Source organism: Hesperophylax consimilis, chromosome 6 (assembly GCF_061612785.1).
Source record: "Hesperophylax consimilis isolate HC1 chromosome 6, BYU_Hcon_1.0, whole genome shotgun sequence".
In the NCBI taxonomy this organism is placed as follows: domain Eukaryota; kingdom Metazoa; phylum Arthropoda; class Insecta; order Trichoptera; family Limnephilidae; genus Hesperophylax; species Hesperophylax consimilis.
In genome coordinates this window covers 15,273,060-15,290,737 of record NC_142841.1, presented here as the reverse complement: position 1 = coordinate 15,290,737, position 17,678 = coordinate 15,273,060, and the positions used below count along the sequence as shown (strand labels likewise).

The following is a 17,678-nucleotide window of genomic DNA, read 5'->3' as shown; positions in this document are numbered from 1 at the left end:
AATACTCGTAAAACATTATTGACAAAAAATTAATTTTTTGAAAATTGGAACTGATTTGTGGAGAATTCAGATTGTCCCTTGATTTTCACGGATCTGCGTTAATCAAATACACCTCCGTGGTCGAGGGGTAAAGCTCGACTAGTAATAAAGAGGTCGCGAATTTCACAATTTTCTCAATGGAAGATTCTCTCAGAATCGCCCTGGTGTAAGACCACCATTCAGAATTAAAAAGGTTGCTTGAAATGGCTTTGATCAGATCTGAATAGCCAGGTACTTCCCCACCTTTATCCCCCTATTTTCTTCCCCTCCCCACTACCTTCATCTTCACAACATACCCCAATTGGAGATACCAAGTCTCAATAGCTCTAGAGGGTTGTGAGCAGTTGGGACACTTGTGCGGTTTCGCATAAAATTTTAATAAAAGGTTTTTTTATGTTATTTTGTACCATGAGCTTAAAGATTTGCTCAACTATTAACAATATCTTTTGATCGTGCTATGTAATACATTTGCAATAATTGAATTGTAATCTCAGACGTGACCGGTGGGTAGAACCAATTAGCGGTATTCAACAAAGTGTACGATTGCCTTACAAAATTAATAACTCAGTTCTTTGAAATTATACCTATTAAAATATACTACCGACTTTTCCACACTTAGAATGAACACACATAAAAATAAACCTATCTTTTGAAAACCTATCTGCGAAAATCTTGGTGGGCAGTTCTTTTATGTTTTTTTTTTTATGACATGCTATCTTACACACGGCCGACCCATCTAAATGCCCACCGGACCTACGACAAATGGACCCAGATGCTGAATTAGTTACGTTATTATTTATCTACGTCCCCATAACAAACTTACTTACTCCTTTGACCGCAGAATAAAGGAGTCGTTCAGGGCCTAACAGTTTGTCGGGTTAATAGGTCAAAGGGTTCGTATCGCACATCAGACACGAGACCCAAAAAAGCACGATTAACACATCGAACCTTTTTAATCAGTCCTGACGCAGACAATCAGTAGTAACCTCTCTTTTCGTTACAAATTTCGTTTATGAGATAGCGTGAGAGATTAATACTAAAGAGTCCTAAAAGCTTCGTGGAGACTTCTCTTTCTGTTGTCAGCCTCGTCTATGAGAGAGTAAGAGAGGTTATAAAGGAGATATCAGCAGTGTGTGTGAACTTGTTGGGGTCTACAGAGTCTTGTTTGCTTGTTATCTTGATAATTTTTACGGACGGTCACTTGTGTGGTATTAAGGAATGGCAAAAGGATCTCTTGTAATTTCGTCTTTCAGCATAGGTACATAGCAGAACAAGGGTTAAGATTAATACAAAACATTTTCCAAAAGTTGAAAAAAAATACTGTTAATGTACATAAGTTATTTCAAGTAACTCTTATGCACATTAAATACTCCAAAATACACAAGGGGTTAGACTCTAAGTATCACTCTGGTGACAGACCACCATTCACAATGGGAACGTTGCTTGAAATGACTTTAGTCGTGTTTAGTGATCATATCTAAAAAGCCATGCACTTCCCAACCTTTCATTGTATACATCCTTATCAGTTTTATAAAGCCACGCGTGCACGGATCTTTCCTTGATTAGAGATGCAGAACGAATTCACTGTTAGTAATACTTTTAATAGAGAAAAATTATCGTGCTTTTAATTGAACCTACGCCAACGTCACATTTTCCAAGTGGTATTGTAAAATTAAAATTTCTAGTAATTATCATCAGATCATAGAAATTATAATGGACCGATTAAGTCTAGGTTAGTGATATTATCCCTGCTAACAAAAATATTTTTACTCTTTGTGAAGAATATTTGACCCTTTTCCTGTCACAATGTCTTCAGACAAGATCAAACTTTGTGTAGTATTTTCATATAATTATTGTCTTTAAAAGAAAAAAAATGCTTTGTTGTAGTATTTAAGTACTTAAAATTAAGTACTATCTGATAAGTTTACGCACACTTATCGGATTGACAGAAATTAATTCAAATGTATGTTTTTATTATATAACATATACTTATGGAGACGCTAATATTGTCTTCAATGATTAAATATTACATTTGAGGTTTACTTATTAAGTTATTACAAAAATAAAAAAAACTATGGTTATAAGTTTATTGTTTGCCTGAAATTTTTTACCCCTTTACACTTGCAGTGTAAGTTTTATCTTCAATTCTCCAGTTTGTTTCCCGACTGTGAAGATGGACGCTTTTAAATTTTTAACGGTTACGGCAACAGTACGAAAATTCTTTATCACAATAATGCTGCATATCTTTCATACACACGTTTCTGTCTCATGAGAACGAGTCGATTCTACAATCGTTACACAGCTCGGCTGTGGAACGATTTACCGACCTCTATCTAACTATCAATTCCTCTCCCGTAAAAACCCTCCACACAGCATCCCAAAAATTGACATAGGCCCTGAGGGAAATCATTTTCCCTTGTTGAGTAAATGTAAAAAAAAAATCACACTAAATAATAGTATAAATCAAAAAATTAACCTACTAATAATGTGAGGCGCGTTTGTTTTTAGAATATATTTTAATTGAACATATAAAGTAAAGTAAATAAATAAATGTCATTTCCGTTCCAACCCATTCAGCCTCACAAAATACTTTAATAATTGGGGATGCCATAGTCCTACTGTCTCCAGACAGTTGGGAGAATTGCGACTCTGGTCCGGAATTCACATTAAGTTTTAGAACAAAATATTTCATTTTGTTTGTCGGAGTTACCTTTTAACTGTGTAATCATTGAAGCAAGAATTGAGGTAAGGATACAACTTCCATTGAAATACATCTTGAAGAGATACAAGATTCTTACCCACCATCTTTGCTCTATCGATTGCAAATGGGGTTTCGGGTATTGAAATTGAAATGACAACAACCTCGAAATTGGGTGCATTTGAATTTTCTTTTTAAATGTGAAACTGTACAAGAGTCCCAACTGCTCCCAACCCTCTGGAGCCTTTCAGACTGTGGCATTCTCAAATGGAGTATGTGTTGAAGCTGAAAATAGTAGAGAGGGGAAGGAGATGGGGGAGAGGATGGTGGCGAAGTACCTTGCAATTCAGATCTCGTCACTAACCACGGGCGAAGCCATTTCAATTCTAAATGGTGGTCTTACACCAGGGCGATACCGAGATTATTCTCCACTCTGGATCGTGTCGCAAATATATTATATATTATTTTCAAAAGAATAAATTGTCAAATAGCATTAATTAATTGAATAAAATTTTCTTTCGCACTCCGGGATTTGAACCAATGACCTCCGGTTTTCTAGTTGAGAGCGTTAACCCTCGACCACGGAGGCCATAGGCCAGATCGTAGGCGTAGGAATCAGATAGATCCGACTTGACAGGTAACAAAAATAGGTTGGATTTTACGTTTCACGAATAATTTATCTAAGGATGACCTGCAATCAATTGTATTAATGTCAATTTATTATTTATGAACGTTATCGGTTTCAACCGATCACGTCCATTTTCTGACTGGTGGAATTTTTCACAATTAAATGCCTTATGTGCCAATGTATGCTTTTTCCTCTATTATCGTATGCATACAATTTTAGGGGTATCAGGGGTGGTCAAAAATTATTTTTATTTAAATGTAAAAATATATCAGGAGAAAGGGTATCAGGTGACCCAAAAAATTGCACATATTCAAACCGATGACTGTGAGGCTTAAACCGGTAAAATTGGAAAAATGTTTTTTTTCATAATTTTTTATAACGAATTCCCAACACCACGAATTGTCAATATCCAAACTTAAAATATATGAATTTAGATGATGATGAACATAAAATCATACGCACCATAGCAAAAACAATGAACGCTGGTTTTCCAACAAGCAATTTTCACCCATCTTTACAGGCCGTAACAGACATTCATCTGTAAAAAGGCCTCGATTACAAATCGTTTTATTGTTGAAATAAATTCGTTTTTTCCTTTCATCCCCAAACCTGGTCGGGTCCAACGAAAGTGGGTATCATCCGACACTCATTTTTTGCTTTCGAAATTCTCACGAAGGCACTCGGGGCGAAAGTAGAGGGTAATATAATATATACCTATATACGTATCTACCTGCCAGTGGAAAAATTCCCTCATTTATCCCTTCCCTTTGATGTGGCTTTCATCGTTCGTGATAAAAGGTGGGTAAATTAAATTACCTGTGTAATTACTATCGTTTTATTTTAATGTATCAGAGTTATTTCATGTACCTACGTTCGTTCACCCTGATACCGTACTCGATTCTTTTGTCGTAATTTTTTTTAAATGGCTTTATAAGATAGATGTTCTCAATTTAATCCACATTTAAACTAAATTACGTTGAAGAGGGTAGACACAATTATTTTTTTGTGCTTAAAATGTATCATAAATTCAGAGAGTAAGAAGGTAAGTCTCTTTCCAAATACGTAACCCTTGTTATTTTATAATGTGGTAATGTTATTATTTTGCTTTTTATTTCTTAACATCTCTTTTTTTAAGCCCACGCATTTATCTCTGTAACCAGGTTGATTCCCCCGTAAATAAATTTCTATCATAAAGACGAGATCAAACCGTGGCTCTAGTTCGTTTTTATCGAAATCACGAAAAATAGTGCTCAAAAGTTTTTTTTTTCAAAAAACACATATAAAATGAAATTAGCTCATTCTAAGCTTACTAATATGATTCAGAGTTACAGAAATTATCATTTTTAAGTAAAATTCGTTTCAAATGTTTAAAATTACGCAGAAAACACGTTTTTAATTTGGATGTTGGACAAAGTGTTGGATAAACACGCTCGGAATGTTGTTTAATTTTGGTGGACTCAAAATGCGTCTCGAAATCATATTAATTTTTTTTTTACACTTGTATCGTACAAATAAATGCTTTCGGAGAACAACTGCATACTTAACTCAATTTCGCCTAAAATGGTCTGTTGGACAAAAACGAACCAGAGCGAAGAAACGTGAAATTCGAAATGCGTATGTAAGTTATACATTGAAGAAATATGGGATTTATGCAATGCACGTCAATAATAAGGCTTTTAACTGATGTGAATCCGAAGAACGGCCTTATAGCCTTTTCCTCTATTATCCTATGACATAGCTTACAAAGGACGATAAATAAAGATAATTTGTTACAGTGGTCAGATACGAATGCGCATCATTATTATTTAATATCAATAATCCGCTTATATAAATTGAGATTTACGAGAAACAGTGTCATGCTTTGATTTTATCTGCTATTTTTATAATCTTGGTAGAGATGAAAATAAATTTTTCAAACAAATACAACATTACATAAGTTTAAGCTTCAATAACCTATTTTGACTAGATAATGATTCGACGATTACGAATTTTAATACATGAACAAGTGGCATGGTTGTTTGATGTTGGTTTCATACCACATAAATGTCAAATTGTAAAATGTCACACAGAAACAGTGTCAAATAAAATCTTAACGTGAAAACAGTGATTAAAATTTACCGTTTAGGGTATTTTCACGAACTTTGGATATCGTTAAAATGCATATAAGATATAAAGTTTATTTTTTTAACCATTCTAAAAATTTGTAATTAAAATATTTTCATTCGTAATTATTTATTTAAGAATTATTCAAAACAGCACACTTCTAAAGGGTATTATACCGTATAAGGCACAATTAAAATAGTCATAAAACATTTATTCTTAGCATAAAAATGCCATCGTTATCGTATTTTTATTCTTCAAAAAAAAAACAATGAAAATACTATCTTTTCAAAATTTTGAACTTTTAAAATTGTGATGTCAAACAATACTTCTCTTCATCTTCTCGTCCTGTTTGTGTTAGGTAGAGTACTTATATCTATGTATCATTTAAGATCACAGGATTCAGAAAGTGGGGATGACATAGTTACTAGTAGTAACTAGATTACGTAACTAGGTGCTAACTAACTAGAGGATAGAACTTCTGGCAAAGAGGGTGGAACGTAATACAACTTCGTGTTACCACACACACCGCATGTTTTAATCACTTTAATACATCGTCTAGTACAGATCGGTTAGTTGGTCGAGTGTTCTTAAGCGACGATTACCCACCCAGGGTGAGTGGATTCAATTTTCTGCATTTTTTATGTGAATACCGCACAAGAGTCCCAACTGCTCCCAACCGTCTGGAGCCAGTGAGACTATGGCATACCAAATTAAGGTATCTTGTGAGGCTAAAGGTAGTGGGGAGCGGAAAGATATAAGAAAGAAAAGGTGAGGAGGTACCCGGATCAGATTCAGATACTATAATACTTAACTATTCAAATCTAGGTGATAATGAGATTATCTTACTAAATATACCTTAAACATTTGTAGTGATTTATTCGTGAAATGACAAATATCATTAAAATTAAATTTTCTTGCGTATGCCGGGATTTGAACCCGATTTTCATACAAGTGCCTTACCTCTCGACCACGAAGACGGCAATATCCTCCATAGTAGAGTAAACTTTTTCCGACTCTTGGCATAATCTGACAGTTCGCTGGTCCATCATACTTTCTCCGGAGGCTCTTTCTCCGTACACTCAATCTATGTGTCCAAATCATATAATCTAAACATACTAAATTCGGTTGTCTAAAAAATATTTATTTATTCTGTAATGAAGTAAATACATTACAAGTAATTACATCAAAATAAATGACAGTATATTAAAATTTTAAAAGAAGAGAACAAGGGAAATGATAAATACCTACCAATGTAAATGAGTCCGAACACCATGCGGTATGCATTATTGTGTTACACCCAAAACCTTTCGGTGGTTTTCTTTTTATAGCTGGCCAAGAGCTCAAATATGAACAGGCGATAGCGAAAGAAAGCAGAGCTTCGTTTTTACCTGTGCGCTGAGACTTGAACTGAGTATGTTTGAAAAAGTGAGCATGTTTGAAAAAGTGAGTATGTTTGAAAAAGTGAGTAGGTATGTCTGAAAAAGTGAGTTTGTTTGAAAAAGTGAATATGTCTGAAAAAGTGAGTATGCCTGAAAAAGTGAGTTTGTTTGAAAAAGTGAGTATGTTTGAAAAAGTGAGTATATCTGAAAAAGTGAGTATGTCTGAAAAAGTGAGTATGTCTGAAAAAGTGAGCATGTTTGAAAAATTGAGTATGTATAATTTAATACTCAGTGTTCGCTTCTACCTGTCGACATCGTCATCATCCGTTAGCTTGTTGGTGATATTGAGTATGTAGGTATTTGGTTTCTCCTACAATTTTTTATTTTTTACAAATTTGTTTGTTTTTGCACGAACTATTCACAAATCTTTAAGAGAATACGAAGTCCCATTATTGATGGTGCCATCAGTATCATGTCTGCGTAGCTTTCATTATTGACACATCATCCTTTGATATTCCAGCCAACCCTAATTAATGTCTAATAATTTTCTATTGTTTTTAGTAAAATTTACATCAGTTTTGCATTATTTGAAACTCCTCCTTCGCAACACGGTACATAGTACGTTATAATTTAATCTATCGAAAAAAAACTGACGGTTGTGCAACTTGTATGAGAGAGACAGCATTTAAAAGAAACAAAAACGTAGGTATTTAAGAAAGATTAAGTTTTTCCAGGCTCTCTTCGTCACCATCTGTTATCGCTCCTCTGAGGTAATAAATTGTAATAATTACAGTGATTGACTTTTATTCTGCCATCTCAATATAAAATGTAAAACGGCAATTCAACACACCTTTAAAAAGTGATTTAAATTCATGCGAAATTATGAAACAAAAACTAGGTTTAATAGGTTAAATAGGTTAGGTTTGGAGGTTAGTTTTTTTCATGACTTTACATCACTTTTTAAGGTTTGTTGAATTTTCATAGGGCTGAATTATCAAGTTATCTAAAAATATATTGCCGAGATGAAAAAATAATTATAATAAGAACTTCATTAAACGCTTACTGCGGAGCTTTAAGTACGTTGTATTTTCTCCATGTGCCAAGTAATTTTTAATAAGTTTTGTTAAGTGAGCCTTCCAATATCCCTTTACAGTTCCATCATCTTCTAACTTACAACCAACGGATTCTGCCAGTGGCAAACATGAGCATCACCATTCACCATATCGCTCGGGGAACATAAATTATTTCTCTAATGTGAATATACAGCCGGGCCGTGATGAAAAGCCGGCCGGCAAGTCACCGGGCGCGAGGGTTCGGGGGGCTACAGGCAACACACGTCCAAACTACATACTGAAAGATACTACATTCTCCTTTCTACATTCCCCATACTACATAATACGTATGTACTACAGTCTACAGAGCTCCTGCTTCTGGTCTGAGTAGAATTTCAAACAACGATCTGGCGCAAAATCCGGACTGTTAATTTATAAGCAAGGGGAATTCGTAATAGTGGTATAATTTATAACGTCTCGCTGCTGCTGGATGCTTAGTGTTTTTACGGAAATTCATCAATGAATAGTGATTACTCTTAATTTCATGTGAATTAAGTGAATGATTATTTGGTGACCGGATAAATCATCAAAATGATAGTTCATCACATCTATAAAAAGTTGTATAAAGTCATGGAAAGTGATTAAACAAAAACTTTATTAACTGGTTTAAGTAAGTTAGGTTAGGTTAGGTTAATTTTTTGTATTCATCGTTTTTAATGACTTTATATCATTTTTTAAAGTTTGTGTTGAATACATAGTCACTGTGTTGAGTTAGCATGGAACCGTTTTTGAAGTGGCGCCAATATGTAGATCCATATTAAAAGTTTACAACTAAGCAAAATGTCAAATGTATTTGAATTTGCGCCAATATGTAGATCCATATTTAAAGTCGCGGTTTCTTTGCAATTCAAATAAAGAAATATATCATAAAAGCGCACGATTTAAATCTTAATTTTTTATTGTAGATCAGGGCTACAGAAGAATTTTCTTTAATGAAGGCGCTCCTAGACATGCCAATGCTAATTCTGAATTTATTTACCCCTTAAACCTTTTTAAGTATTAAGATTTCTTCTCTTTCAATTTATTTTTTATTTATATATATATATATATATATATATATATATATATATATATATATATATATATATATATATATATATATATAAATCCCGCTACCGATGTGGCGACCTTTCACTTCGCATCCTTTTGACTACCACCACTTACGGTAGGTTTAGAAACAAAAACGCTGTGAATGTTCACTTATATATAGTTGTAGAATAAAGTGATCGTAACAGAATTTGCCAGAAATCGTGTTTTAAGGGTATTCATATTTTTGCAAGGTACATACATTTTAGAGTCTTTTGGACACCCTCTCATATTGCTGCCCTTTTGGTAACCGCATATATCTTACGAATATCACAGTACATTACGTTTTTAATGAGGCGTCCGTTCATTACGAACATTTAACGACTTCCGTATATTCCCGTATGCCATACGTTTATATTCCGATGCTTTCAGAATCCTTTTAATTTGGTCTTGATTTGGCACCGGTGTATATCCTATGTATATAACGATACGCTGTCATTGAAAAGACGAGTCCATACAAACAAAGGTTAATTTGACGACATAATACATTAATTTAATTTGCTTGTCTAGAATGATGCAAATTTAATTTTAAAAGAATAGCATTCCGAAAATTCAAAATGGTGGACGATTTTATGATACATTTTATATTAGAAATAACAGAAAATAACGTAATTATCTCCCTTCACGTCTGTCAAAATTGACTATCGATTTTGGCTTGTATTTTAACGAACCGCTTTGGCTCTAGCGTTATGTTTGTCACCAATAAGTATTCTGACTTAGTAGCTGCCTTTCTACGATGGACGACAATAAATTGCGAAAAGGTTTATTTCTTAAAAGAAAGATAATCATTCTCGGATTTCGTAAAACCTATCACTATTTAAAAATCTCCTACTACCGTCATCATAAGCGGCAGATGTTGGTTGCTTATTCAGTGACGGAGGACTTAGCCAGCCAATGAAACCAGCCAGGCCTTGACTGGGTGGGAACAAATGGTATTAGCCAAATGAATTGAATTCACTGACAGTGAAACCGTAAGGTTGGTAGAAAAGTAATTATTTTTCTATGCTTAGAAACAACAACGAAATTTTGCCAAATTTCATAGTTAGCGGCGGTCATCTCAAGTCAGGTCTCCAGCGACAAAATGTTTTCAAAACATCCGACAAAAACAAAAAGATTGGGACAGGGCCTATATATCCATCTACATGCATAATATATAAAGATGTTTGGTTTGGCTTTTTATACAAATCTACAGTTTTATTCCGATGTTGATGAAATTTTGCATACTTGACGATAAGAATAAAATAAAAATTACTACCTACATCCGAATTCTAAAAATTGTGTGTAAAGCCCGGCTAATCTAATATAAATATGTTTCAAAATTTTATTTTAAAATCTGGGAACCCTTTTAAAATTAATCTCGCGATAAAGGCAAGATAATCTCTCTATATATCTAAACAACACAAAATCCGCATTAGTAAACTAATCATTTTCTCAACTTGTTTGGCGAACAATAAACTTATCACCGTAAATAAACAAGTTATTGTTTAGATAGAACTGAGTTGGATAAAATTATCACGTAATGGTCATATTATTATTAATTTGATTGATCCCCCTTATATTTATTGGAATCGGTTTCGTCAAAGCTAACAACATCTGACATTAGCGCCCTACCAAATGTTTGTTGGGCGATTGCAATTTTTTCTGATTTTAGATAAAACGATTTCGTTCATTGATATTAGTAATTATCACGAATATTATGTACCTATTTTATGACTCTATTCTACCATTCTAACAAGAAAAAGAGTTGAGTTAGTAATTTCATAAACAATTGATTAAGTAAAGGGACCATCGTCCATATTACATCTACTGTCAATAATCATTTTTCTTTTCATTTAGGACATAATTTTTGTTTTAATTTCCGGCAAATAATCATATTATGATGGTCCGATGCTCTGAAAGGAACCCGCTTGCACAGCGCGGGTGTAAACTGTGCAACCTAAAGTTTAAGTTTAGACTTACGGATTTCAATACTTTTGTTTGTGTGAAAGCACTATGAAATAATACATGATTTTACTTCAATGACAAGCCATAGATTATTAAGATAAATGTAATGATTACATAATATAAGTACTACAATAATATCCTGTTATTATCATATAACGTCATTCGATGTGAATTATGCTGACAAATAATAATATCTTTTGCATTTATTTTGAAAAAAAGTTATCCATCTGTTATATAGTTGGCCATCTTCCTAATATATTTATATCTGTCGCATGATTATTAGCTTTTCTTTAATTTTTTTGTGGTCTCGTGCTCAACAAATTGTTTTATTTATTTTATGTGTAATAACACTTTTTCATAATAATATATGAAAATCACTGAGGATACGCGTTCAAAGAATAGCTGGAATGCTTATAATAATTTCTCTATCATCATAAATAACATGAATCTTCGTAGACTCTACCGGCTACCCAGATTTCAACTTGCCAATTAAAGAATATTGTACTATTATATCTATCTTTTACGTATCATATTTTATTTTTTATGTACTTTTTTTACACAGTTATTATTATATTATGTACTTTAAACTTGTCATACTACTTTGCACTACTTACCTATAAAAACGTACCTAAATTTGTAAAAGACTTTATTGTGTGGCATTTAAAAAAAACAACATAAGATGAAATAAATGATCTGTCTTTGAAAAAATATTAATGTCACGTGATATTTTAAGATATAATAAACGAATAATCCTGCCATAAGCTAGTTGTAATTTCAACAAGTCCTGGGGAAGGTTACTTGCTAATTCATCAGTTATGCTAATCCTGAAAATCCTCGAAGGGTGTCGTTGTAAGGATATGCCATAGTATCACCATACCATAGTTTCAGCGCCCATGAGGTGATTTTTCAAAATACGATGCTCTAAATATTATCCAATTATTATTATGCACTCTTAGGACCGGTTGTTTCGGAGAATTTGAATAATTCATCAAATTTCAACGCTCATTTTCAAGTTCTGTGAAAGATTTTTTCAAGTTCTGTTTTTATTTCAGTTTTGTCAAGCAACTAGCCTACAATCATATGGTAACAGAACTTGAATAGGACTTTCACAGAACCCGAAAATGAACGTTGAAATTTGATGAATTGTTCAAATTCTCCGAAACAACCCGTCCTTAGTGTACACTGTTCACACTTAAGCACGTAGGAACTACCTACCTAGTAAAAAAAATATTTTGATTATTTGTAGAGTGTTTGTGAAAAACCACTTCAAGGGCCTAAGATATAACTTATTGCAGGAAAAAAATGTTTACTTTACTTAAACCCATTTTTTACATTGAGGCCCTGAGGAATATAATTTACTTCTGGGCCTGAACATGTCTTTTTGAGGAGAGGAAAGACTGTAGATGGGTATTAAAGAGACCCATGATGCATGAGGGAGGAAAAACAGAGGCCGGCAAATCATTCCACAATTACTAAATTAATGTATTGATCAATAGATTAATCAGTAGATATATACACAATGCAATTTGCATACGTAAAATATTTCTCATGTAGAACAATAAACACATTAGGGAATACAGGTAGGTATACGAACCAAGTTTTGAGGTTATTTAGAGTAATTAAATATATATACTGTTTTTACAATATTATTCAATAGAAAAATTCATATTGTCATGCTATGCTATGCTTGAAAATCTATTCTGCAGTTTGGTATCTTGAACAATTCGTGTCATGATGACGACTACCTACTGCTCAAGTTTTCAGGCACGTAAATGTCAAATAATTCCAAGAGTAATAGGCTATCAAATAGAGATACGCACTACTTTATTAAAACTAAGTATTGCAAGATATGTATGACGATTTTTTCAATTTTTTTCAATGTACCTACCTGCCCAGCTGCCTACCTACCTAATTAAAGTCAACTCTTTCTTCGGATATTTCCTTAACCTCATCTGTATGATTGGAGGTTGGCTGAGTGTTTTACACCCGCAGAGGGAGGTTTTCCTTGAGCAGTTAGAGACAAGAGTTTAAGTTCAAAGTGTCGCTTATGGGTGGATTCATTAAGTCTGAACTGTACGCGGCATTGCACAGTGCTGAAATCCCATACATGAATAGGTACAAAATTAAAAATGGAAACACAAATTGTCGCATAAATAAATAACACTCCAGCAGGTTTGGTGACTAGTGCATGGCGCTAATTAGCAAAGAACTATTTCTCAAAAATAATCTTAGGTAACTATGACAAGGTAATAAGACAATAGTAAAAGTTAGGTTGCTTAACCATTTATTTTACAAAATTCAGAGTTCGAGCATCAGTGTACTTATATTAAGATTTGTTTTTTGTATTTAGTTTTTGAGTATGGAGGCTACTAACAAAGAATACCCATATTATTAACTAAGACTACCAAAACATTAACCAAGATTAACTTAGATAAACCAAGATAAACTAAGATTAATCAAGTTTAACCGATAATAACCATGATTAAAGAAGATTTTTGTAAACCTCTCGGTTACAAATTATTATAAGCAATATTATTGTAAGAGAAAAAACATACAAATTGAAAAAGCTCCCGAGAAAAAATACATGTCACCAATGGGACTCGAACCCACGGCCTTCTGATTACCGGTCGGCAGCTCTACCACTGAACTATGGCGGCTTATTTAATACCCACCAAATTAGTCAATTAATCAAGACATATATCTCGACGCCCTTAAGTGGGAGAATTAAGCACTTATAATTCCTTTACCTACAAAAATGAAGTTGGTTTTTTCAGGTAAGAAAAAAATTAATAAGCAATAATTTTGCTTGCAGAACACTAAGTACACATTGACTAATTTGGCGGGTATTAAATAAGCCGCCATAGCTCAGAAGTAGAGCTGCTGACCGGTAATCAGAAGGCCGTGGGTTCGAGTCCCATTGGCAGCATGTCACTTTATAGGTGACGTTTCGATAGATAATTTTGCCTTAACTCACTTACGGTAAAAAAAAATTCCAAGTGTAACCGCAGCCTTACAATAATTATTGCTTATAATAATTTGCAATCCTTTGTGCTATGCATAAACCTTACCTTATAAACATTAAGTTAATTCAAAAGAAAATTAATAACCTCTCTGTTTGCTGTGTTATTTTAATTTTTTTTGTTGTATTTGTTTATCTAATATAGTTTTATTTTTATTATTACTAACTTTACTTTGTTTTAAAACTTTCTGTGATGTTAATATTGTACTACCTACATGTAAAACCCCTCAGGACGCTTGTACACCCACTTCCAGTTATATTATTTTGTTCTTCTACTTTTTACGTCTATTAGTACATTTTTTAATTGAATACCACACAAGAGTCTCAATCGCTCCCGTCTGGAGTCAGTGAGACTATGGCCTATCCCCAATTGGGGAATGTTGTGAGACTGAAGGTAGGTGAGGGGAATGAGACGAGGAAGAGGAAGGTGGGGAAGTACCAGGATATTCAGTTCTGGTCACCAAACACAGCTAAAGCCATTCCAAGCTAGCTTAACACACTTTAATCGGGAAGGGTAGTTCTTCCCGTTCGCGTTCGGTCGATTGATGCTTAACGTCGGAAGTGTATTTCTACCTTCTGCGCCCGCCTCATTTCAATGGCAGAAAAGAAGAAATTATCCGATGTTTTTATATGAATATTATAAACCAATCTCTCTGTAAAGGTTCCAACTATACGTACGCAATTATCAAATTGTAATGCAAGTCTTTTTTTAGTATTTATCTTGGAGTATTTTGTGTACATCGATATTTCAACTAAAATGACCTATATTATTAACACCTGACACTTGATAGGTATTGCGTTTGAAGTACAATGAAATAAGTAATTTAGATAACATATTCTGTTATTATAATAGTTCAATTCCTGGAACGAGAGTTTTTATGTCCCTGGAACTCGAAACAAATCTCTCTATCTCGGTTCCGCACCCACTCAACTACCGAGTGTCTGGCGCATCTAACAAAAGCAGGTATCGGCGAACACAGTAAGGCGGACCATAATAAATATTTACAAGTGCATAGCAGTTTTTAAAAAGCAAATTGTCCTACGGTTGTTTTCCGAGGAGATTATTTTAAATTTCATTTTAAAAAATAACCAATATTATTAGCATGTTCCGATGGTTTTTTGGGTGGCAATTGCACACGTGGTATTTGAATGGGTAATAATGTGTTACTCTGACGATACTAGTGATGTGGCAATTGTTTTTGTTTTTATAATGATTTGGGCTTGGTGAAAATATAATAATTTGTAATTTTATAAAATTGAAACCTAGTTTATACTTTAAAAATTGAACCCTAATGACCCAACAATGATTTTGTTTTCGATTTATTAAGTTGCATTAGAAATAATACTTGGTTTTCGGCTAGAAATTTTATAGCTTGGGTATGCTGAGTTAGTATGTAGAAAATTTTATTAAAATATTTCCATTATTTTCGAAGATATAGCGATTTAAAACAAATTAAAGAAATTCGCACGGGACCTTTATTTTCGCCCATTTTCAGCGGTCTGCCGGCGAAAAAATAACCCGATCAAAGTGTGTTAATTAAACACCAAAACATCATACAAATAAGAATACTGAAGGGGTAAATAAAATCATATAAATAAGTTGCCTTCGTGTGGCGTAGCTGAAATTTTATAAGTACTTGAACCCCGAAACAGCCGTCACAATAATAAATACAAAAATATTTGCAAAACTCAGTTAGGTATTTGTTTTTTCCGGAATGCGACAATTCCTATTCCAAATAGTTTTTGTCATAAGAATTATATTTATTCGTCATTTCTTTTTTAAAAGTAGCATAAAAACATATATTATTTCCTCACATGTTCACAAATAATGTCATAGCCTTATATTGTAAAGTACAGTAATATTTTTGGCATGGTATATTTATAAACACGGTGTCTTACAACTATATTATGAAATTCTAAAATGTTGCATTGTAAATATCATTTTTAGGATTTATTTTTAAGTGTTAGGTAAACTACTTACTGAAACCCTTATCTATTGTCTATCTCAAGTAGGAAAAGCAATAAATCTCCAACATTATATGGCAGCTTAAAATTAGAAGTGTTGAAGTCCCACCCGCTATATCACCGTCCGAACCATAATAAAATTAAATTTGCATCTTCCGAAAAAAATATTTACATTGCTAACGTCATGTTCAATATCTTTTATATTATTATTTCTGTTTTACTCTGTACCCACTTATATTGTACCTACTTTTTATTTTCAACTTATTTTTTTTAAATTGTTTTTTATTTAAATTTATTTAGGAAACTTATATTCGTACAGTGAAATATAACAATAAACATGAATATGTTATAGACCAATTAAATTCCATGAAATGTTAAAGAAGTACATAATATTATTAAAGATACAGTTTTCGCATGGTTATAGGTACTAATTGAAAATAATAAAACAAACTACGGAAGACAAACGAATCAGTTAATTTATTAATTATTAAATGTGCGAGGAACTTTTGATTTCATCACTGAACACATTTTATTTTATTTTATTTTAAATACATAAACGGCTATACTGCCTTTTATAAATAAACATATAATAGAGTACAAAGTAAGAAAATAATATTATTACATTATAGTAGTTTTAAACTTAAAAATAACATACAATTATTTTGTGTATCACAACCAAAAATAACAAAAAAAGAACAATGAGAAATATCATCATTTCATTTCAACATGTCCATATTGCGTATATAACGTTACATTATGGAAAAATAAGTTTTGAGTGCATGTTTGTATTGCGCTAATTTTAAGAAATAAATGTCGCCGATGTTGGCATGTTCATTTCCCAAAATGTGTAATCGACTGATTGGTGAGTAATAATGTGATAATGTATGTGTGTTATTATAGTAGAACGGTAAAGTCAGTCTATTGTTAGCGCGACCAGGGCAATGAAATCGTATTAGTTCTATTAAATCAGGGGTATCCAGGACCGAGTGAATTATTTTATATAATATTAATAGATCACAGATTTTTCTGCGATCTGATAAATTTACGAGATTAGTCCAGTTCAATAAAAAATTATAGTCCACGGATTCTCTTGGAATACCTAATTTAAAATTAATATACCTAAGGTATCTATGCTGGACTTTTTCAATAGCTTGAATATGGATATTGTAATGTGGAGCCCAAATCGTAGAGTTATATTCCAAAATGCTTCTCACTAGCGTTATGTATAAAATGCGAATAGTATCAATGTTACAAAATTGTTTGGTTATTCTAATAATAAATCCTAAAATCTTCATTGATCTATTAATAATATTAGTTATATGGCTAATAAATGTAAGTTTTGAGTTGAAAATAATACCTAGATCATTTATTGTTTCTACTGAGTTTAATATAATTTTGTCAAGATTGTATTCATAAATTGTCGGTTTCTTTATTTTATAAAATCTTATTATTTGACATTTACTAATGTTAAGTGCCAGTTTATTGCATATACACCAATTAAACAAGTTGTTTAAATTTTCATGATCCTTCCTGAAAGATTCGTAAGTATCTTCGACTCCACACGAAGTAAAGTTCCCTCCACATAATAGTATAATTTTCCCAAAAGTAAAAGTATTTTTAGTTATTAATTATTAATTTAGTGAGTTGCAATTTATTTGATTTCAAGTTGAAAATCTCGTAAGGTATTAGAAGTTTCACACATACG

The 17,678-nt window shown here is 32.7% G+C and overlaps 1 protein-coding gene and 1 non-coding gene across 2 annotated transcripts in view; both read right to left on the bottom strand.

Annotated features, from left to right (window-relative positions):
- Positions 1-17,678, bottom strand: part of LOC149422990 (acetylcholinesterase-like) — a 191,949-nt gene that overhangs the window by 65,847 nt on the left and 108,424 nt on the right. The window lies entirely within an intron of this gene.
- On the bottom strand, positions 13,575-13,646 carry TRNAT-GGU (transfer RNA threonine (anticodon GGU)). The gene has a single exon. It is a non-coding gene; the product is annotated as a tRNA-Thr (tRNA).